This window comes from Ambystoma mexicanum, chromosome 6q, assembly GCF_040938575.1.
Source record: "Ambystoma mexicanum isolate Mex_15411 chromosome 6q, UKY_AmexF1_1, whole genome shotgun sequence".
In the NCBI taxonomy this organism is placed as follows: domain Eukaryota; kingdom Metazoa; phylum Chordata; class Amphibia; order Caudata; family Ambystomatidae; genus Ambystoma; species Ambystoma mexicanum.
The window spans coordinates 1,640,596,972-1,640,619,623 of NC_090937.1; the positions used below are offsets into that span (position 1 = coordinate 1,640,596,972).

The following is a 22,652-nucleotide window of genomic DNA, read 5'->3' on the forward strand; positions in this document are numbered from 1 at the left end:
AACACTGGATACATTACATAAGGATCGGCTGTTGCTTCATCAAGCAGCAGCCCGATCCGCGGCTCCTGTCCTTAGTGCGACAGGGGCCGGGCCTTTTGTGCGGCCTCAGGCTCCATTAAGAGCCGATTTAGGAAGACAAAACAAAAAAGCACACACCTTCTTTTCACGGCAAAAGAAGGTGTGCACTTTTTCTTTTATCTTCATGGAAAAGCTCCTAATGGGGCCTGATGAAGCGTTTCAAAAGGAAATGTCTTCTAATGCATGGTAGAGGGTCCACAGATCCTCAGCCGATACCTCCTCAATATTATGGAAGCCTCAGGGGTTATTTTGGCAAAAAAAAGAGCAGGCCCATGCTTTATCTAACAGAGTTGGCATTAGCATCTCTTATCAGTGCTGGCCTGCAGCTAGTGAAAATCATGGCATGGCAGTCTAGAAAGGGCATTTGGCCTACTGGATTTACAGTGTGAGGCAAGTTATTTTATTGATTGCTTTATGTGTTTAAATATGGGCACAGTATGGCATGCTCATCAGAGCCACATACACAAAACGTTCCATTGTCCTTGTCTATGGATATCACGGATTCCGCAGCCATCTCAATAAATAAAAATAAACACCAGCACAAAGGTGCGGGGCAGGAGGGTCCCGAACAATTTATTTTTTGCTCAGGGGGGCCTTGGCATAAAAAGTTTGAGGATCACTGCCGTAGATGTTCCCAAATACCATTTCCCCAGATGGGAAATCTTAGAAGTTTTTATTCTTCGAATTTGGTAGGGTAAGTGGTTAATTTAAAAAAGATAGATGGGGTGGGCTAAGGGTATAGGATAAGGTAGAGGTGAAATGGGGGGCTACAGGGGGTCTCCCCGCATATAAAAAAAAATGCAAAGAAAAAATTATTCGAAGTTTTCTCCATTAGGAGAAATGTATTTGGTGAAATCACATATATCCCTCCATTCATACTCAATATCATAGAACATACCAGTGAACCTCTCCATTTCAAAGATATCTATCCCCAGACCCCAGGCTCTAGTTTTGTATTCATTGGAATCTCAGGATATGGTTCTGTATCATGCAGCACTCTCATAAATTACCCCCACACTTTTTTATTGTGGTGGTTCAAGATATTATAGCCCCATACCCACCCCACATAATTGCATCCCCTGCCCTGTACAGGCAACTCATGGATGGACGCCAGGTAAACCGGTTTTATGTTTGTGTGGCAAGGAATTGTTCTGTACCAATGCTTAAATTAACTTTTTTAATACAAACATTTTAAATAACACAGATTGATAACAATAAACTACTTTTATGAAAAGTAATAACTTGAAAACAGAAACATAACTGTTTTTAAATACTGCTATTGTTCAAAAGGAGGCTCCAGTTCTAATGGAGACGGCGCCCTATGGTCTAATGCTGAAAGGGTAGTGATGGCAGCAGCAGGGCTTCAGTCACTTTATACTGAGTATGTTGTGGCAACCAGGCCTGTACAGTAGTAGTTGCTGAGGTATTGGTTGTGGCAACTTGAAGATGTTGCTGCTTTTTCGATGAGGCCATGAATCTAAGAAGCCTTCGTAGCAATACGTCTTCTCGAGGATTCTGACCACTAATGGATGAAGTTGTGCAGCCTTGTCTTCTGGCAGCTCTTGGAATTTCCTAGCGCACTCCTTTGAGTTCTCATTATGCCATCACAAGCTCTGAAAAACTACATGAGAAAGTCCACCCAGTGTTTTAGACCTCTGGGCAACCTGATGCATGGCATCGACAGCGTGGTTTCAATCCTGTGAAGGGCACCTCGGTTACATTGAAATCAACAATTCGAGGACCTCTGAGCAACTCATAGTCACCCTCACTTGTGTGCATGGAGTGATGCCCCAGAGAGTTACACGAGTCCCACTCAACAAAGACCTGGAGGAAACAGCTGCATAGGTTTGCCTGCAAAAAAAGGAAATGCTTAAGTTTCACATTTTAAGGTTTACATAGAATATTGCCAAAGTGAGAAAGAAAATAATGGCACTTATTATGATTTTGGCGGTAGCCGTGCCGGTAAAAACGGCGTGGCTGCTGCCAAACTCATGATTTTACCAGCACCCAGCAATGGGGACGAACGTGGGCATTCCGACCTGGGCGGACCCGGTCCGTCCCCATTGCTATGTGCTGGTATTCTTTATTCCCCATTCCCATTGAGCCCCATAGGGCTCATTGGTAATGGGAAGGTTGGATGCACCGGCACCGTTCAGAACGGTGCCGGTGCATCCGACATGATATGATATGATATGACATTTGTAACGCGTGCTCACGGGTGCCGCTCAGCCCACCAGGTCCGACCTTGTGGGCAGAAAGGCACCCGCAATCACAACTCGTAGTTCCCGGACCGGCAAACTCGTAATGAGGCCCAATGTATTTGTCTTTAGTACCTACTTTAGAAACTATCACTGTTAACTGAAAAAAAGCGATTACGCTTTAAATGCACGGGCATAGCAAATTAATTTAACTGCTTTAAGACATTGGGCCTCATTCCGAGTATGGCGGTAAGGGATAGCGGCCACCGGTAACGAGACCGGTGGCGGTAATCCCTTACCGCCATACTCCGAGTTCCCTCTGCGCCCTCGCCCTTAATGCCTGCTTTGAGCAGGTGTTAAAGTCGAGGGCGCAAAGGGGCCTCCAAGCCAATAACGGTGATCGTAATGAACGGTCACCGTTATTTGCATCTTCCCCATTCCCATTGAGCCCTATGGGGGCTCATTTGGGAATGGGGAAGAGCCTTGGTGAATGGGGAATTACCGCCCCGCCAACCTTGGAATGGGGCGGTGATTCCGCCATCCACCAAGGCGCTGCCGGTCCGGGTACGGCGTCAACCAAGGCGTTAATAGCGCCATTGGTTAGCGCTGTACTCGGAATGAGGCCCATACATATGTTTTAAGAGTATTTTAATGCTCCTCTGTGGTGAAGTCTGTGATGCTCACATGAGATGTAATCAGGTGCTTGACCACTTCTTTTGACATCTGTTACACAGAAATTGTGCCTTGTCCACATCTACCGGTCTTTGTTTTTCATCCATACAGTTCCAGTGGAACCATAGTTTGCATGCATCACACGCAACCTGAAACAAGTTAAATCATATTAACAGAACAATTTTTATTACATAAGTTTAATTTCATTTTGTATTCAAATTCTACTTCCCATTTTTGCTACAAGCAGTCGCTTGTTTCACACACTATCACAATCAGAAAGACAGACATTAATTGAATATATATCAAATAGTACAGCAGATGTGGGTAGTAATCGTATACTCTCATTAGATAGTAAGAGAGAAGGCAAGATTTATATGACATGCTTTACTTACTGTAATAGTATTTCTGATGATTGTATCTGCTTAGAATCACGTGGTGTACATATAATCCGACATCTAGTTTATTGAGAATCCCAGACTGAAGAGTAGATCTACCGTCTGTTGGGTGTTTGATAGGCATGTTCTGTACAAATCCCCTGTTATTAGCCAGTCGTTGAGGTAAGGATGGACCGGAATGCACTGCCTGCACAGGTGAGCCGCTACTACCGCCAGCACCTTTGTAAATACTGTGGGGGCTGAGGCAATCTATTGAATTATTTTTTTACATTTATAAAGCGCATAAGGCGGCCCTGGGGCATAGTGGCGCTGTTACATAGTGCTTGCTTGGTTACAGGAGATAGGACAACAGAGAGATAAAGACAGTGCATAAACACCAGAATACAATGACATTTACATGAGATGCAGTTTACATTCTAATGGTTCTGAGGTTACAGGGGAAGCATTTGACGTTCTTTGTGAGATTATTAGCAGGTTGAAAAGCTTGGTTTTTAGTGCTCTGTGGAACGCTGTGGGTGAGGTTTCATTCCCGAGTGTTGTGGGCAGGGCATTCCAGTTTTTTGGCGCTAGGAATAGGAAGCTATACCAAAGGTAAGAAACTTGAACTGATAGTGTTTGTCCTCTATCACGAACCTTATGTATTTTCTTTGTGTGGCTGCTTTGATATATGAAAGTATGTGTTATGCAAGATTTGGAGCAGTACCCTTGGGGTGCACTACAACAAACCTTGACCTCATGGCAATAGGAACCCAACCTTTGGTATAGGTCTTTATTACGCAGGTTGGTAGTGTGGGTGAGCAGCCAGGCTTATCTCAAGAGGGGTCAATGTGAGCTATACTGCAGTTACACAGAGTTTTACAGTGACAAGTGTCCAAATAAACACTTACTCTCAAGGTTTCCTGATTAAATACTTAATTATTTAACAGTCAGTTTGAATAAGCCTTCCTCAGAAGGAAGCAATATAATAGCAACACACAAATACACTTCAAACTACGCACTCTTAGTTTCTCTAAATCAGCAAATACCCATTTGGTATGGCACACTGTCACTTCCTACACCCTGAGGTGACTTAAATAGCTAGGACACTGTGGGCATTAATATATCACTGTAACATTTAGAGTAATACTGAGATGCGTGACAAATAAAAGGGTTATTAGAATAAACAAGAGATCAGAAATATTCGGAAGCAGGTAAGTACTTTTGAACCCCCCAATGCAACGTAAGTTAACCCCTTCCTTGAAGGATAGGTTCAACATCATGTCAGAGGAGAGAAGAGTCATTCGGGGAGCCGGGCCAGCCAAAGTCAAGTTAGCAAATGTCTAGGTGAGCTGAAGCACATCTTGCAGGTAAGTGCAAGAAGGCCCGGCAGAGGGAGGTGGAATAAGAAAAGCCAAGAGACCAATGGGAGTAATCTCCCTTGTCAAAGCAATTAGAAACAGATTAAGAAACGCAAGAGGGCAACAGGAGTAATCTCCCTCATCACAGTGACTGTAAGAACTATACGAAAAACCGAAGAATACTACAGGAGTAATCTCCCTTGTAGCAGTGATCATGAAAAGCCAAGAGGAGTATGGGAGTGGTTGCCCTCATCGCAAAGGTTGTAAAGTTTATGGAAAGAGCCAAGTTGACATCCTTGGACACTTGATAAAGGCACAAGAAGCCCCCTTGAGTAACTGCATGGGCTAATTGGTACTATAGCAAGAGACTATGAGATCAGTCACTAAGACTGAGTAAGACAGGCCAGGACAAGGGAGTCATCCTCCTGGGCCCTATTTTTGTTTTGCTGAATCCCTTTTTTATTAGTATTAAGGGTCAGAATAGGATAGTTTTTGGACAGAGGAAGGACATTTTTCCTTTGGACAAACCACCCTGACAAGCACCCTAGTTAGTTTTGTTAGGTAGGGCAAACCGGTAGGGGAAAGAGAGGTCTTTTTCTTATTATTCAAATAAAAGTGGAGTGTATAAGTATGCCCCCACTTTGTCCAACTCTTTCTTCTGACATTCCACAAGCCCTGAATCCTACTCAGAGTGTAGCTAACCGGGAGCAGAAATATGGACATGGTTTAATTAGCAAGTCTGCTGAAGCTAAACCTACTTGCCCAGGAGTCTGAATCCAACAGCTGATGACACAGTCTTGCAATGTTGTCCAAGTTCAGGAGATGTTCACTAAGGTTGAGTACAGCTGCTGACTGCAAAGAGAAGATCAGCGAGATCGTGCCCTTTGCAGGGGTTGGGCAGGCCATAATGAAAATGGGCTGATAATCCATCCATGACTGACCGAGAAGGAATTAATGGCTATTTTATACTCGCATGCAACCCGTTTTTAGGGCTCTCAGAAACTGTAGTCGGTCTTGGACTGTGAGTGACACTTTGTTTTGGACTGGCACTTTTTGTAATGTAATGCATATATTTATAACGTGCCGAAAGCCTGCAGGCAACAGTGCGCGGGTGGACATTTTATTAGCTTTTGTTGAAGTTGGCTAAGGAAAGACCTGATGAAAAACCTGCGTAGAGCCTTGATAAAATTTGCTGCATATTTAATTTCTTCGGTCCTCATCACCTTGCTGGAAACATATTCACCCTGGTTCTCACGTTTTGTTCCACAATTGTCTAACCTTCCTCATGACCGGTGGAATCCCTTCGCATATTTTGTTCATGGCAAAGCTGTCAATCAGGCAGGCTTTATGGGCTGATCTGATGTTGTGTTTTGTAATTTGGGAGAGCAGGTAAGCGTTAATCACCTGCAAGAGTAAATTATGGTAGTTTATGTGACATACAATAATGTGCTTCATAAGAACACTTTTCCATACAAAAACAACTGTATCTTAAAAATCTATTCACTTGCCACTTCAGCTAGGTAAATGTACTGTGCATTCCAAACCGGATTACAGGAGACACATTTAATGCATCTTAATCTATAAAAGCTCTGTTTCTATAAAAATTGTCAAACCACATTCAAAATCCAACCTGCTAAATGACACCTTTGTTCTTTTGAAGTAACGTATCAAAGAAACCTAATTTTACATAACAGTAAGGACTTTTATTAAATGAGTCAAATGTAAAACATTTAACACTGAATGGAATTACTTAAGATGTTCAGGTCCCTTAGCTGTGTTGCTCTGGTGCCCTACAGGTTTAGTGTTGCTATGTATTAGACAGCTGTTAATGAAAAATGCTTTCTTGATGTTCGAAAATACCTGTCTTTCTAGCTCATTGCCGGGTTTGAGGCATTGAAAGTCGGTGTTCCAAATTTTGTATGCCCCAATTTTTTAAATCAATATCTGCACTGTTACACCATTCCATGCATCATCGATACCTGTAAATTGATGAAATTATTTCAGTTGATGCCTAGTTTCTGTTGAATACTGATAACAATATAAAAAAACAACTTACATTGATATGGAGATGTGTCTATCCCAGAGTCTGCTTTTGGTAGTACTACTGACTTTGTGGATGTCCCTTTAGATAATTGGGACTCTGGTTTATTGCTAGAGACCTACGTTGCACTTTGTGGTTCACCATGATTTTCGGTGAGAACTGTTGTCACTTGAGTTGGATGATTAGGTGTCACTATAAGTTGTGCTCCAATTTCACCTTGTGATAGTGCAATGACGGTACTTTGTGAAGTATGAGTCTTGTCCTCACATACTTTGGTCTGTGTCAATTTTTCCACCTTGGTTTTCAGATTTTTTGGAATGTGCTCTGTCAATTCCTTAAGTTTTTGTAAGTGATCCAAATTCACTTTCTCTATTTTCTTTCCTTTTTGATCTTCAAGATCAACTGACTTTCCAGTTACTTTGAGCACTGTAAATGGACCAAGGAGACTGGGGTCTAACTTGCCCCCTTTCCTTTGTTCTGAACGTACATTTCACCTCAAAACTTTATCCCCAATCATAATCGGTGACAATTTCTTATTGGTGGTTTCATTTTTTGCCTTTATTTTTTCTGCCCTTTTCTTTATGTTCTCCCTGACCAGATCGAATACTTTTTTCATGGGATTGTAGGCACTTTGCAATAGCTTCATCAGCTACTATGTCTTCCACATCCACTTGGGTTACCTGCAATTGTAATGTGAACAGGTATCATTATGTTTCAGCACAAGTGTATATTTTAAAACCAATTTTTGCATTTGAAAACATCAGAAAAACGATTTAACAAATGAATAATGTTTAATAAATGTTCTTTTCCATTAAAGTATTTTTAAAGTGTTTTTTTCTAAGTTTGTTTACATACAGAAGAGCAGGAAAATTGAGTACACACTCGATCAAACCAATGGCACGCCATTCATATTGTAGAATTTCCCATTTTGAATTATTAAAACACTAAAGGAACATTAAAGCCCATTTTTAAAATTAATTCTACAATGCTGTAAGAAGTGGAATGGGAGAAAGGTGAAGGAAGAAGACAAACGGGACAACTACAAACCCACCCTCTAAAAACAATGTTCCACTCAAAGAAGATCGGGTTTGCTTGGTCTGTGGCTCCGTGGACTAATGCGTTCACTATAGGAGTCCGTTCGTCATTTCGAATTTGAAAACATGAGCACCATTTAGATGGCTAACAATCACAACAGTTATATCGCTATTGCACCAAGATACCCTTGTGGGGTTGAACATGTGTTCCACAAATAGCCTTGTACTGTTATGCAAGTCCCAAGTCTTCACAAAATCTTGATTCATCTTTAGACTGTTCAAAAGCCACACCCAAAGGCAGGTAAGGGGCAAAAACAACCACAGTACAAGGCTACAAGTAATATATCTCAGACCAACCCATCTCCAAGACTCTCCATAAAAGAAACGGCAGCTTGAACTTCTGTGAAAACATTAATGTTTCCTTTTATAAGCACATTTCATCCATGCTATTGCACCCACCATCTCCTCAGAAAATTCCTTCTACCACCCATCATCTTCTTTATTTTGCGCGTGGACCACTGGCAAAGATCCTGAAACACCTGTATCCTCTTTTTCACCATGATAGATTTCCCCCTTTTTAGCCAACAATTTCTGCAATGTCTCCCTCATCATTGGATCTTCGAGAAACAACATTATTATGCATTCGGTGTCCTGACTATCCCTTGTGTCAGTTCAGCACATGACTGTCATCTGTGGGATCAGTAGGGGTGGGTGAGGAAGGCTCAAGCACCCGCAACCACCTACAGGATAGCTAGCCCTCCTGAATGCTCTGTGGTAGATAACTGCTTGCCACCGTAGTGAACCTTTTACCATGGAAGAGCAAGGATAAGACAGAACATGTCTCCATCAAGTGCATTGCAGAATGAGAAAAGAAATATGACAGACACCATCACCAGGCTGCGAATTAATGCTAATGACATTGGCACTGGCGTTTATTGTGGGCAGTCACCATTTACACCCTTCAATAGGCATTATTGAAGGATTGAGAGCTCCAACGTGGGCCATATTGATTTATCCCAAAATAATGTCTTGTGGAGAGTTTAGGATTTCCATATTGTATGGTATCTGTAGTGATCATCACGGGAATACATGAATAACACAAAGCATCTTCAGAATGACGCATTTCAGCAGCATTCTAACATTTTACTCTAAAGAAATATTTGTACTTGAGATACATACATCAAAGGTTTCAGGCACTTCCAATGGGTATCTTGCCTCACGTCCAAACATCAAGAAATATGGACTGTGCTTTGTGGTCATCTGTTTTTTTGTTCTTAGTCCAAAAAGTACAGCCTTTAAGTATATATCCCAGGTCTCTGGTTTCCTGTTTACCAATTTACTCAGTGCTCTGTAAACATAACACATTTTGTTAATTTTGTGGCAGCTTTAATAGGAATCAAATCACAGGTTGAGCTACAAGACATACACAATCCACCTGTAAGTTAAATATGTAGGACTGGAAATTAATTAAATTAATTTAAATAATTAGCACAACAAATCAGCACTCTTATTTGTTTGAATCATTGCTGGATTTGGTGATCAAAAATTGGGTAATATGTAGACGATGCATTTCAAATTATTTAATGGTAAAGGTTTTTCAGCTGAAACGATGTTTACCCATGATTGTAGTCTGTGACATAAACGTCTTGTATGCCTAGAAGCCAGATGTATTGTCCAAAAGATATTGATGGTCATTATGGAGCGTTAAAATCATGTAGGTGGCAAGCCCTCATGAGGAATAACGCTAACACCAGCAAGCTACAAGACCATGCACAAAAATGATCAATGCAAAGGTTAATAACTTTGAAACAACCAGGATCATTAAAGGTTGGTGACCATATACTGAGTAAATGGAGGATGAATGATGTGACTCCCACTTTGTATTTATTTTGGACCTGGTGTTTCGACAAAATACATTTACAGTAGTCAGGGAATTACAGTAGAATATGTGCAAAGGACGGTGAATCATATGATGTTAGGGGGAAGGTAGGATTTCGGGCAGTGCGTACATACAGGGGACCAGGTAGAGGTATTTACAGGGAGATGACTTTAAATTGTTCAAATGTTCTGGCAGTAGTTGTGATAAATTACAATAATTCTAATTGTTCAAAAGCGAACCAAATATCATAGTCCAGCTAGTACTTAAACTTACAATTGAATAGTTCCATCCATTCTTTCTACGAGTCCATTTGTCTGTGGGTGGTATTGTGAGGAAAGACTCTGTTGAATATCTAGCAAACGGCACAGAGCTGTGTTGAGCTGTCAAAATAAATGTTACCATGAATATGTGCACAGTTGGTGACAAGTGTATGCTGCTATTAAGATTAACTATTGTGATTCCATTAAAAGTACAGCATATTGAACTAGTAAACTAGGTTAGTTCTCTGTTTTCCCTTTGTGAACCTGATTACCTGTGAAAAATGTGTAATGTAGTTTGTATACTCATTCCTGGTGAAAGTGCACATTGTCAGAGGTTGAAACAGAACACCCTGATTTCAAGGTTTTTACCAGGTTTATTAACAGAATAAAAAAAGAAAAATGAAAACAGGATGCCCTCAAAGAAGAAAGGTAGTACCTTTTATAAACGTTATTGTTGCCTCCACTTTCCCAGCCTCCCTGCCGAATTCTGTCAACAAGCTGGCCAGGATACTCCCAAACGTAAGGAACAACACCGAAGCTTGTCACCCAAGGCAAGACTGTCAATGTTCCTAGTTCCTTATTCATTGCAGGAGTCTTCGACTTTTGCCAATTCACCTTCTTGGATTTTAGGGACGTGTTGGCTAAATTCCAGAATTAGCTTTTCCTCTTATACAACCAAATGGGGCACTTATCTAATTGGTGAAACAATATGCTATAAACCCCATTCTATATGCAATGATGGTCCTGAGTCCAAACCCTAGTCTATAAAGCAAGGGTCCATGGGGAGTCTGGAATCTGCCATCTCCTCTGACAAACAACTAAGCTGGTTCTGCTGAATGCTTGCTGTTAGAGATAAACTCTGCTCCACAATCATTCCAAGATTAGGGACAGAGACTGCCAAAACGTGCAATGCATTTGCGATATGCTAAGGTCTGGTATCCCCAAATGGGAAATTATATTGCTGTGTCTTAGAAGCGGTGACAACCCAAGGAAAAGCTGCTCTATCCACCTTCTTGCAAGCACATTGGAAAATGGCTGCAACGTTGCAGTCACCTGTGGCCCAGCCCCATCATAGCAGAGGATGCAGGATGCCTCTAACTTACCACAGCAGCCAGAGGCAATTTTGCTGTTCTTGGATGTATGCTGGGTACAAGTCTTTTATTGGACGTGCCCCAAACTAAGCTTCCCTGATACTGTATTGAAAATACTAACATAATCCAGAGATGCCATGCTAAACCTTTTTTGTCATCCATCAATTCATCACAAAATCCTATTAAGAATCATCTACTGAAACCCTGAGCATGCTCTGCTCACCACTGTCTCCTTATCAATGTCAGATCAGCTATGTTAAATACAATAAAACTTCATGACTGAACACTAGATCTCATTCTAGCTGTCCTAATAGTTGTAGAAATGTTGTTCAACACTTGTTTGGCCACATTCACCCTAGCGGGTGCCACTTGGCTACTCATTTTATAAAACAGACCAGAAGGCCGAGTTGTTGATTCTGCAATATCAATTTAGGCAGTATACATAGATCTATGGATCAGGTTAGGGTAGGTTCTTGGCCACAAATAAGAGTGGACAATGTCTTAAGTGTGGAGATTTACCATAAAGGTTGTATCAATGCATGTGTGAACTTTCCTTGTGTGTCCCCGTAAATATCCAACTTGCTTCTCTTAACCTCTTCCCAGTTTTCCTAACGTCTCCAGAAACTCCCCTAACCCACTTTCACCCATTGCCTGCCTCGTGGTCCTCTGTTGTGTACAAAATCAGTAACCCGTACCAACCAAGCTCGGTTGGTTCTCCATTCAGCTTCCGTACTTGGGCAGTGAGTGTGGATACACCGACATTCCCCTTGCTGCTGACATTAAGCTCAACTAATTTGAATGCATTAACATTTAACCACACATCAGCCTGCTACAAAATTCTTGTATTCTATCGTACCCATGACCCCAAATGTCTTTGTTGACTTTCTGTCACTCCTGATAGACCTCTGCATTACTTTGATCGACCGGATAATCGCAGAGGTTTTGAACATCTATCCTCCCTCAACATCCTCTCCAGAACACCATGTCACTCTAAAGACCACTGTCCAGATACTAAATTGGCTTACAGCAGTCCATCCATTAACTGCAACCTGCCTGTTAGCCCGTCTGATAACTCCACAATATTCTTCTCATGCTTTGAACCTCCTCCCTCTTAGAAGATGCAAGCCTCAGCAGACATCTGCCTCTTCTAATCTATCTAAAACATGTCATCGCCTTCTTAACAAAAAAGCCCTACCAATCATTCCCAGTGACAAAAAGCTGCTTAGTGATGGTTTCCCTTTATGCAGGAACTTCGAACCGCCTAACAGAAAAAATAAAGTGCAAAATGCCACCATCTACCGAAGTGTGCCATTATACAAACACATCATGTATCCCCGCTTCGCAAAACCCCTTAATTGGCTACCACTGGATCCACCTTGAAGTGATCCATCTTGAAATTATAACAGTTGGAGGCAATTTGGTTTGTAGTTTGCGCTTTACAAATTAATAAACAAAAGTATGGAACAGAGGAGACAGGACATAGGAGTAAAGCCCATCCTAACATTGTGTCTCTTCCACACCCAGTGAGAAGGCTTGCGGCAGCTGACAACACTTTAAAGGATATGGATAAGGGCACAATGAATGCTTTAAAGCAAGCACCTTGGCCACCGATAGCTTACGTTTTGAATGAAGTTGAAGGTGTTGCCAGTTATATTTATATTCAGTGATAGCTTTTTATAAGTTTATCTAAGTTTATTTAAATGGGCTGTCTGGTGTCCGGTCAAATGGTCGAAAATAAAAGATCGAATGACCATTTGATCGAAGTAAAATGGTCGAAAAAAAAGGTCGTTTTTTAAATTTATTTATACATATATTTTTTTAGTTTTGGTTGGTTAAAAAATATGTTTAATAAAGAAAAAAAAAATTCAACCTTTTTTTTCCGACCATTTTACTTCGATCAAATGGTCATTCGATCATTTCGTTTTCGACCATTTGACCTATAACCGGGCTGTCTACTATCCAGCACACTTACTCATATACCTAGTGAAATTAAAATAAGTTGCTCACTGCAGTGAACTTTGTAACCTTTTCCACTGTCCCATTACATCATGCCCCATGACCATAGGAATTGATACCACACAAGTATGGAAGAAACTGGATGTGATGTAGAAGTACAAAAGATTTTGGGGCTTATTCATTTAATTGTGCGCTGAAAAACAGGGATTTGTGTGCCATTCTGCCCGCAAATCCACATTTGTTAAACAGGGATTTGCGGGCAGAATGGCACACAAATCCCCATTTTTTGGTGCACAAATTCCATGATTCAGCTCCTTAAGCTTCATAAATTATCAGTATGGAGAGTCAAAAAAACGAATCACATACATTTAACAGTTACCTCATTAATAAACTCTTTTCCATGATCTGTCAATATGCGCTTTGGTGCACGGAAATGGTAAACAAGTTTTACAATACACTCTGCGACTTCGGCTGCAGTCTTGGATCTTAAAGGATATGCCTCTACCCATTTGGTTAAGTAATCAGTAATTGTACATATATACTGATTTTTTGTTGAAGCTAGTGGCCCAATGAGGTCCATACCGACAAGCTCCCAAGGTTCTTTCAACCAAAGAAAACAATGATAGAAAATTTGAATTAATGTATGGAAGGCTAAAAGTTGAAGAAGCAAGACAATGCAAGTCTGGAGGTAGGTGGCAAAGATATTCCAAAACAAAGAGGTATGGTGAGCCCTAACAAGCAGATACATGTGTTTCTGGCACTTGAAAAAGGACTGATGAAGAGGAAGGTTCAGGAGGAAAATTAAGTTGTTTTTTTATAAATTACCAGTATTGGCGTGTATTGGAGCAGTGATTTAATATTGATTTTTTCCATTTGACACTGTGTGCACTGCGATACCTAAAACAACATTGAATTTAAATGTTAGTTATACACATTTACCCTTACACTTTACAATTGTATCCTCTGAATCCATGTAGTTCAGGAAAAATAAAAAGATGAACATAGTTTTCCATTAATTTGTAATAACACATCAAAACTTCAAATACTTTAAGAAAAGAAACTAACATGCAGTGTGGGACACTGGGTGTGCATCACCCAAAGAGAATCTTTGGCTTGCAGGCAATAATGGCAGAGATTTCAAAGATCCTGATCACTTACTTGCACACCTCATCGATTCGGACTGAGCTAGATCTCTCTGTCTTCTTCCTGATTTAGCAATCCTGCAGTTGTCTGATCTCACTTTTCAACTCTTATTTCTAGCAGGGTGCACCATGCACGTACTCCTTTCTTCTCTTTGTGTCCAGCCCCCATGTGCACACCTGCTGCTCTGAACCTACTACCAGTGAGGGTCATAGAAAAAAGAAAAATGACTTCTATTCCCGTGTGTCTCCCGTCCTGTCACACAGTAGCCTTCTGTGAACTTTTTCAATCCGGGTTCGAAATTCAGGGCAGCTGGGAGCTATTTAGCTCCTGCTTGCAGCCTAGAACCGCCTGATTAACTTGACACCAACAACTACCTGCTACATTTGGCCCCCCCAAACCAAATTATGCCAAACAAACATTCCTATTAGACATTATGTATAAATAAGCATTATAACACACCTGTACAACATGTAAAAAAGCATAAGAGGTCATAAATAATGGACAAAATGTTAAGATTGCACATTACGTAGAAGTTAGATTTGTGGAACGACATGTACTAGCCCCTCGTTCCCCAGTGGTAGCTCCTCCACAATGGTTAATGCCGGATACACAGGAGCTGCATTTAGCTCCTCCTTCCCCAATCTTAATTTCGATCCCCGTGAATGAATAAATATTGGGTATTATGTTGTGTTTATGAAAATGTAACCCAGTATCCAAACTTGTCTACAGGAACCCACCATGGGGATGCTTCATTGAAATTTCTTTTGATTAAGCATTAATCACAGGAAATTGCTTGAAATCATTGAACAGAGAAAATAAGGCAACAGTCAAATTAATCCAGCGTAGATCATGCTAATGGATACAGGAACAAATCTGAGGATCTCAAAGGACAGAGGGTTGTGGAAATATTTCAGGGAACGGGAGCCCTTGTCACCAAGAGGGGAGACTTTGCCTGACCTTCTTAACAGGACATGTCCAATGAGATAGCTGAGTGTTAGCCTTTCTACTCTCATGCCTCCTCCTCCTTGCACCAGTGTTTGTAGAAAGGGGGCAGAGTTGGGAGAATCCAATAAAATAGGATGGGGTGTGAGTACAGGAAAGGGGGATACCGCGCCTCACCACTGGCTGCTCACCCCCACTCCTTGAAGATCCCTCACCCAGGTGATCCTCCTGCACTGCTCCACCACCACGGTCTGGATCCAAAGGCGATGGGTGTGCCCTGGCCACCTGAGAGAGAGATCAATCCCCGAGGACTAGCAGGTGAGAGACCCTTTGGTTTCTCACAGCACTGAGTTCCACAATGTTGATGCCAAGGTTAAATAGGTGGTGCCTCCAATCTTGGCTAAATTGGAGGCGGGGACCACTAGGAGGAGGGCAGTACTTGACCTTAGAGTGTGACTTGGGTGGTAAGACGTAATCTTTTCCTGTCAGTATTTTGGCCCAGCTTTGTGCACCACTCAGTGAGTAATGCACAGGATTTTGAAGGTGACCCTTGGTCCAGTCAGGAGCCAGTGTAGTGTCCGGAGTGCAGGGAGATGTGATCCCCTGGTCTGAGTGCAAGGAGCCGCCGTCTGGCAGCCGAGTTTTGGACTCTATGGAGTTGGTTTATTTGGTAGGCCGGTGCATCCAGGTAAAGTGAGTTTGCATAGTCAGGTCTGGACATGACAATCAACATAATTGCTGCCAGTCTATTGAGGTAGGTGAGGTAAGGGAAGATGCGTTTCAGAATTGTAAGGTGCAAGTGGTAGGATTTGGAGACATTGTTAATGTGGTGTGACAGAGTTAGGCCAGAGTCCATTATGCAGCCAAGGCTTTTGACAGTGGTGGAGTTTTGGAGGGGCTGATCCACGTTGTGAACTGCACCCTTGCATCCAGTGCCAGAGTGTGTCACCCAGTCTGAGTGTGCCACTTTACCCCGTGCTGTACAAACGTGGGGAGAGAGTTTGCTCCTAAAATTGTAGTCGTAGGGCAAGGTAGGAGTTTTCCAACCCCATTCAAGTTAAAATAAAGGTGTCAGTTTCTCCTTGATATCATGCCTCCCTTACAGATAGGAGTATGCATTGCAGGCAATCAGTTTTGCCAAAAATCTGGTGTTGGTGAGAGTGAGCAGGCAGTCAGAGGCCTTCGAGAGAGAACTGGCATGAGGTGGGAGTTTGGGTTGGAAGTGAATGGCTCGGAGCTCGGTGAGGTGGCAAAAGTGGTGTGGGCATACAGAGGTGGCGGGCTAGGGGCCGATTGGGATTGGTGTCCAGAGCGTGGGTGAGGTGGTTGGAGATGACAGGGGTAAGAGCTGGATTCAAAGAGGGAGGTGGAAGGCATAGGTGACAGAGGGGGGTGAGAAAGAGGGGGTGGGTAAGGGTAGTAGCTAAACTGACCTAGGCCAGAGAGGCGCGTAGAGCTGATGGTGAGGAGTGATCCACTGCCTTTGTTTTTTTCTGTGTTTGGGTGGGAGAGGTTTGTGCAAGGGGGTCGAGGGTGGCAGGGAAGGGGGTTGAAGCGATGGTTCAGGAAAGGGCAAGACGTGCCATACTCAGGGAGGGGAAGAAGTGGCAGGGGGTGGTCTTGTGATGGTGTTCGGGGGGATAGAGGGGTTAAATGGTCGAGGGGTCATGTTTGTCAAGAGAGGTGTGGACAAGGCATGGGAAATGGATGCTCTGTGGACTTCTATCCCCATAACCGCAAGTAAGCTGGGACAAGGAAGAGGAATCGAGTAATGCAGAACATAAAAGACCAAAAGCACAGGTTGGCTCTACTTGTTGGGAGCCCAGTCCTGTAGCCGGGAGATTTTAACTGCAGCCACAGCTCACATGGACACACTACTGGACAGAGAAAGCTGCTTCTCTTGGGAAGCACAGAGAGACTGTGGAGTTGCAGAGGCCTTCGTGGAGTCATATGGCTCAGGTAGACAGAAGCGGGAAGTGGACCGCAAGAGAAGACATGTTGCGAGAACACCAGAAGCCAGCACATGGCTCCTTGGGATTCGCATGTACGGAGCGGCAGAGTTTCCTTTGCCAAAGCAAAACGGAAAACAGAAGAGCCCAGCAGGAGTTGTGGGAAGTGTATCAGCCAAGGAACGAAAGCGGCGAAACTGAGAGAGAAGCCAAACGACCACCTCAGGCTGATCGCAGGAAGATAAAAGAACACCAGCAAGAGCCAGTGAATTCCCTAAAGGGAAGCAGGGACACCGGGTGTACAGGGAGATACGCCTAAGATGAATGAATGTAAAACATGTGAATGAAAGATGAGAGAGAAAAGAAAATACTGAACCCTTTACAAAAAAGGAAAGCAAAAAGAAGAGACATTACGTTTTGCAATGTATGCAATTCATATTGAAGACAAGCCCTGACAGGAGAGTACCAGGCAATTGCAAGAGTGCAAAGAAAGCCCTGGCAGCATACTATACCAGGGAAGAACAAGCATGTCTGCAGGTGAACGTCCCGGTAGATCAACACAAAACACACAACATACAAAGACAAAGTGAACAGTGTATAAATACACCAGCAGAAAGGGGTAAGAAACGGTGTAAAACTAAGGCAACAGAATATTACCTTTGAAAGTGTGTACAGGCTAAATGCAAAGGAAGCTCGGGCATGGGGGAATACCAGGCAAGTGCATACGTGAAAGTCCTGGTAGGGGAATACAACAGGTGAAGACAAGTTGAACAGTAAACAAAAAATATATCAACAAAAAGGGGTTCAAGGACCAGCCAAAGGTTGGATGAAACAATTCTAACAAGAAGTGAAAAACTGGCAGGAGAGTACACCAGGGATTCTAATAAGATAAGGATAAAGAACCAAGTTGTTTCAGTGGAACAGTTGCACTGTGAATTACGAGAAATTCAAGGGACTGATATCGTTCAGCATACAACAGAAGAAAGAGAACTCCAGGGAAAGGGAACTACTCTATGGAAGAAGGAAATCTGTCCCTCTGGAACTTTTTGTGTTAGAGTTACGCATTCTTCTTTTGAACATTTATAAACCACTTAAAGCCAAAGACATTTACCCTTTTTAGCACAGAGTTTACTTTGTTAAGAGTGTGAGGGCCAGAATAGTACTTTGAAAATGGGACGGTTTTACTTTGGACCTCTTAACTCTGACAGACTCTTAGTTTTTGTTTTAGGTACGGAAACACCTCTAATGCAGGGAAAGAGAGGCATTCCCCACCCCCTTTTTTCTTTTATGAAAAGTCTTTAACCAAAACTGTGAACCCCTTGTGTCCGAGTCTCATTCCTGGCTCCTCACACCGCCCTCTCTGTTGTATTCGATGCGTGGCCTGCTTTGTGCGCACTACAGATCCATGAGGAAAGACTATCATGGAAATTGCTACATGCCCTAGACATGCAATGTTTGACAGTATGCTAAAGAGTGTTAAGTGTAAAGCGAGAAGAAGGCAGCTGAGGAACATGTAAAACTGGGACAAATATCAGAGCAAGATTAAGCAATACATGAGGGACACCAGAGTTGTAATGCAGGGTTCGAAATTGAGGGGAGCTGGGAGCTATTCAATGCCTTCTTCTAGCACGGTAGAGCCTGGTTAGGTTGAAACCAATCATTACAAGGATCTACTATTGGCTCCTTCTGCCAACTGGTGCCTTCTAAACATGTAAATGTGGCATTAACTTTCAGTATTTGAGAATGTTAATAAATAAGAATTAGAAGACATCTAATATACATTTAAACACAATGGTTCATACAAACTGGACAAAAAGTACAAAGGAGCATCTTTGGTAGCTTCTAGTTCACCAGCAGTGGCTCCTGCCTAATGGGTGATGCCCGACACCAAGAAGCTGGTTTAGATCCTGCTCATAGAATCTCAATTTCGAACCCTGTAATGTTTTGAGTAAAGAAAATGTGGTATTGTAAAATATCAAGGTCAAGAGTTAAGAATTGGATTTTGTTTGAAGTAAGGTGTGGTATGCATGCAATTGAAATATTTAATACTACAGTCAGCCAATAACTGGACTCATAAAATGGTATGCAAGAAAAAGCATATATTAAAAGCATGCATGAAGATATGCAAAACGTAAGATGCTTGAAATGAAATAAATGCTAATGGACATATCACGACTGCTTCTATAGACTTATTATGCAAAATAGACAACTTATAATTACCCAGTTCTTAACATTGGCAAACATGTTTGGCCAGTAGTAGCGCTGGGCAACTGCATCATAAGTCTTAATGCCACAGTGGGCACCAATTCCACTGCCATGGAAATGTTTAAATATTTCTTGTGCCTTTTCAGCGCTAGAAACCACTTTTTCTGAAGTTATCGTGCCGTCCCTTTTAACAGTAACGTGCCACAAATCTTCACCTGTAGAGAGGAATAATGGCAACATAGATGTGGTTGAGAAAGGTATTGGGCCTCATTCCGAGTATGGCGGTAAGGGATAGCGGCCACCGGTAACGAGACCGGTGGCGGTAATCCCTTACCGCCATACTCCGAGTTCCCTCTGCGCCCTCGCCCTTAACGCCTGCTTTGAGCAGGTGTTAAAGTCGAGGGCGCAAAGGGGCCTCCAAGCCAATAACGGTGACCGTAATGAACGGTCACCGTTATTTGCATCTTCCCCATTCCCATTTAGCCCTATGGGGGCTCATTCGGGAATGGGGAAGAGCCTTGGTGAATGGGGAATTACCGCCCCGCCAACCTTGGAATGGGGCGGTGATTCCGCCATCCACCAAGGCGCTGCCGGTCCGGGTACGGCGTCAACCAAGGCGTTAATAGCGCCATTGGTTAGCGCCGTACTCGGAATGAGGCCCATTGTGTTTGAGCAGGAAATATTATTCATATAAAAAGCCATGTCGATGGCTGCTCCACCATTTACAATCAAATAATTGATTTTAAGAATAATCTTTCTTTTGTGATGTCTGTTCATCTAATGGTTTTATATAGTATACATTTGAACAATAATTGATAATTACTACAATGCACACACAAATCCACATATTTTAAAAAATGATTGTGCATTTGCAGATGCAAATATTTCAATGTGAACAAGGAGCGTACATTGACTAGAGCACATTTAAGTGGAATGTCATTGCTAGGGGGCATGGTGCTAGGCATGGCAGTGGGCAACACTGGATGAGGTGCAGCAGGCATGAATACAGGCAATGATACAGTATTAGGCATGGCATTGGGCAACACTGGATGAGGAGCAACAGACATGAACACAGGCAATGATACAGTATTAGGCAAGGGAGTGGGCAACACTGGGTGAGGTGCAGCAGGCAGGACCTGTTGGCCAGAGGCCTGAATGTTCACATTTGTCTGATTACTTGCTGGCGAGGGAGGAGACTTAAGAGTGTAATGAGGTGGGGTGTGAGCACCTGTGGCAGGCAGCAAACGCCTTAAGCACGCTTGTAAGTTTGGGCAAAGGGTGTGGATAAAAGTGCTGGAGGTGCTTGGATGCCTGGAGTGGGAGAGGTAATACTACTACGGACAAAGCAGGGAGTCCCCAACCGGCGCCTGTATTGGCGGATCCCTAGAACTGAGGGTGGTCCGGAGTGGTTACACGTGATAATGAAAGATAATGTATTGATGATCATAACCAGTTTGGCTTATGTTGGTTGTAAAATCTCAATAAAAAAATTCAACAACAAAAAAAACGTATGTAGTTACAATCATCAGGGTTCTGCCATGGGGGTTTTGTATGATATCCTGCATCGCCATGGCAGAATGATGGAAGTGGTGTTCGGAAGTCTTCAAAACATCGATACGGTAGGCCAACATCGGGCAAACTAGAGAAGGGGAGATTCTTGCCGTACGAAAGTAACATCTCCAGCTACACTGCACCTGTTGACTTTCTTAAGAGCTTCATGATCCCTCTTGGCTTTTCCCAATGCATCGAGTATTCCCTGGCCTTGCGATTTAAGGCAGAAATGAACTCCATCATAACTTTCCCCTTGAACGAACTGCACCTGATCCTTTTGTATTAATTGTTCCGTTAATATCAGGCAGAAAAGTAGTGGGCACATACAGTGTAGAACGTATTATACACACACACATATGTTATGCCAGGGTACATTATGTTGCAAAGGAAAATAGCTTGTGACTACTGCCCTAAACGTTTTAATTTACATGCAAAGTATTTGTGATTTCTTTAACACTTCGCAATGTCATGTGTACATGTTTGGGCTAGTTGAACTATTTAATGAGATATGGTGAGAGCAAATGCGCTGGGGGGTAAGGAGAGTAAAACATTTAATCCAAGTTGAACGTTAAATAACGGGTTATTGTAATGCGTAAGCGAGCGTTCCGATTTCTCACGTGAATGAACTACATCTTTACACCCATTCCCAGGCTTCAGCACACACGTTGTGTCTGGACTGGATGAATATTTTAAAGGGTGAGGGAAGGAAACAGGTTATTTTTAAAAGTGAACAGAAAGTTAAAGTGGGTGTCAAACTGCTTTATATTGACTGTTTGAAGATTAGAAAGTGCTGCCATGGGGGTGCAGAATATCACACAACACCGGTGCAACCACATTCATTAAAAAGCTAAGAATTATACTTATTACGAACAGCATTGCTTGAAAATGGGTTTAATCATTATGTTTCTTGTATCAACCCAAAATAGAGAAGTGCCAATGAGGGAAGAAGTGCAGGCATGAAGGCAGGGTGCACCGAGACCCAAAAGGTAAGTCGGGGAGCAGGGGGAATAAGACGATTGAGGGAGGCCATGGGGTGTTGCCACACAAAGAGCATGATGGCGAAGGCAAGGAGCTGAAGAAGACCAAGGGTCACTTATGCAAAGACCAGCACTTGTCAGGTCCAGGGGGCTGAGGGGAAGGGAAAAGGGGGTAAGGGCAGGGGAAGAACATGAAACAGCTTCTGAGCAACAAATGGTAAGCATACAACAGGGGAGCAGAATATCGTACGAGATGAGATCCACCTTGCAGATCTCAGAGTTTACCTTGAGGCAGGAAAAATACGGTGCTTGCTGTACACTTTGAAAAACTGCAAAAGAAGAAAATACGGTAAGTTATGGGCACGGGCGATACAAAAGACGAACATGAGGACAACAGCGCAAGTTATATACACGGGCGCTGTAGGACAGGGGCCGATCTACAAAGAAGATCACTGGACAATCCCAGGAGCAGAGCTGTTGCGGGCGGGCTATCACGTTATATTTTCATTTCAGGCTGTATGTATGGCGGTAGAAATCAAAACATGTCATACCCACAGGTGCTGCATATGTACTCCTGGATGGATTCCAACTGAATTGTCTGTCAATGATCTGGAAGTTAGATTCCATACACTCATATGGCCTAATATGAGTTTGGTGGTATTACATATGGTAATGCCACTAAACTCATTTACGTTACCAGTGCCTGCATGATTCAGAGTCATGTGAATCCTTCTGTTAGTCCCCATTTTGGAGTGCCATGGGACTCCATGGGCACCTGTAATTAATACATGTGGATATTACTGCAAGCAATAATGCGTTTGTGGGAAGGTAGCTACCATGACACAGAAGCAAGTCTCGGGAGGATAGCTCAGGGGCAACGTGCTCGCCATGGAAGCAAGACGACACTGAGCAACAAAGGTTCAACCCCCGGGTCTTCGGTTAGA

General features: G+C 42.7%; 1 long non-coding RNA gene across 1 annotated transcript; it reads right to left on the minus strand.

The window, feature by feature from the left end:
- Positions 1-1,367: 1,367 nt before the first annotated feature.
- Positions 1,368-22,034, minus strand: LOC138515674 (uncharacterized). The gene is made up of 4 exons (XR_011282151.1): positions 21,994-22,034; positions 8,935-9,103; positions 2,961-3,097; positions 1,368-1,929 (listed from the first exon to the last, which is right to left on the minus strand). It is a non-coding gene; the product is annotated as an uncharacterized lncRNA (long non-coding RNA).
- Positions 22,035-22,652: the final 618 nt, after the last annotated feature.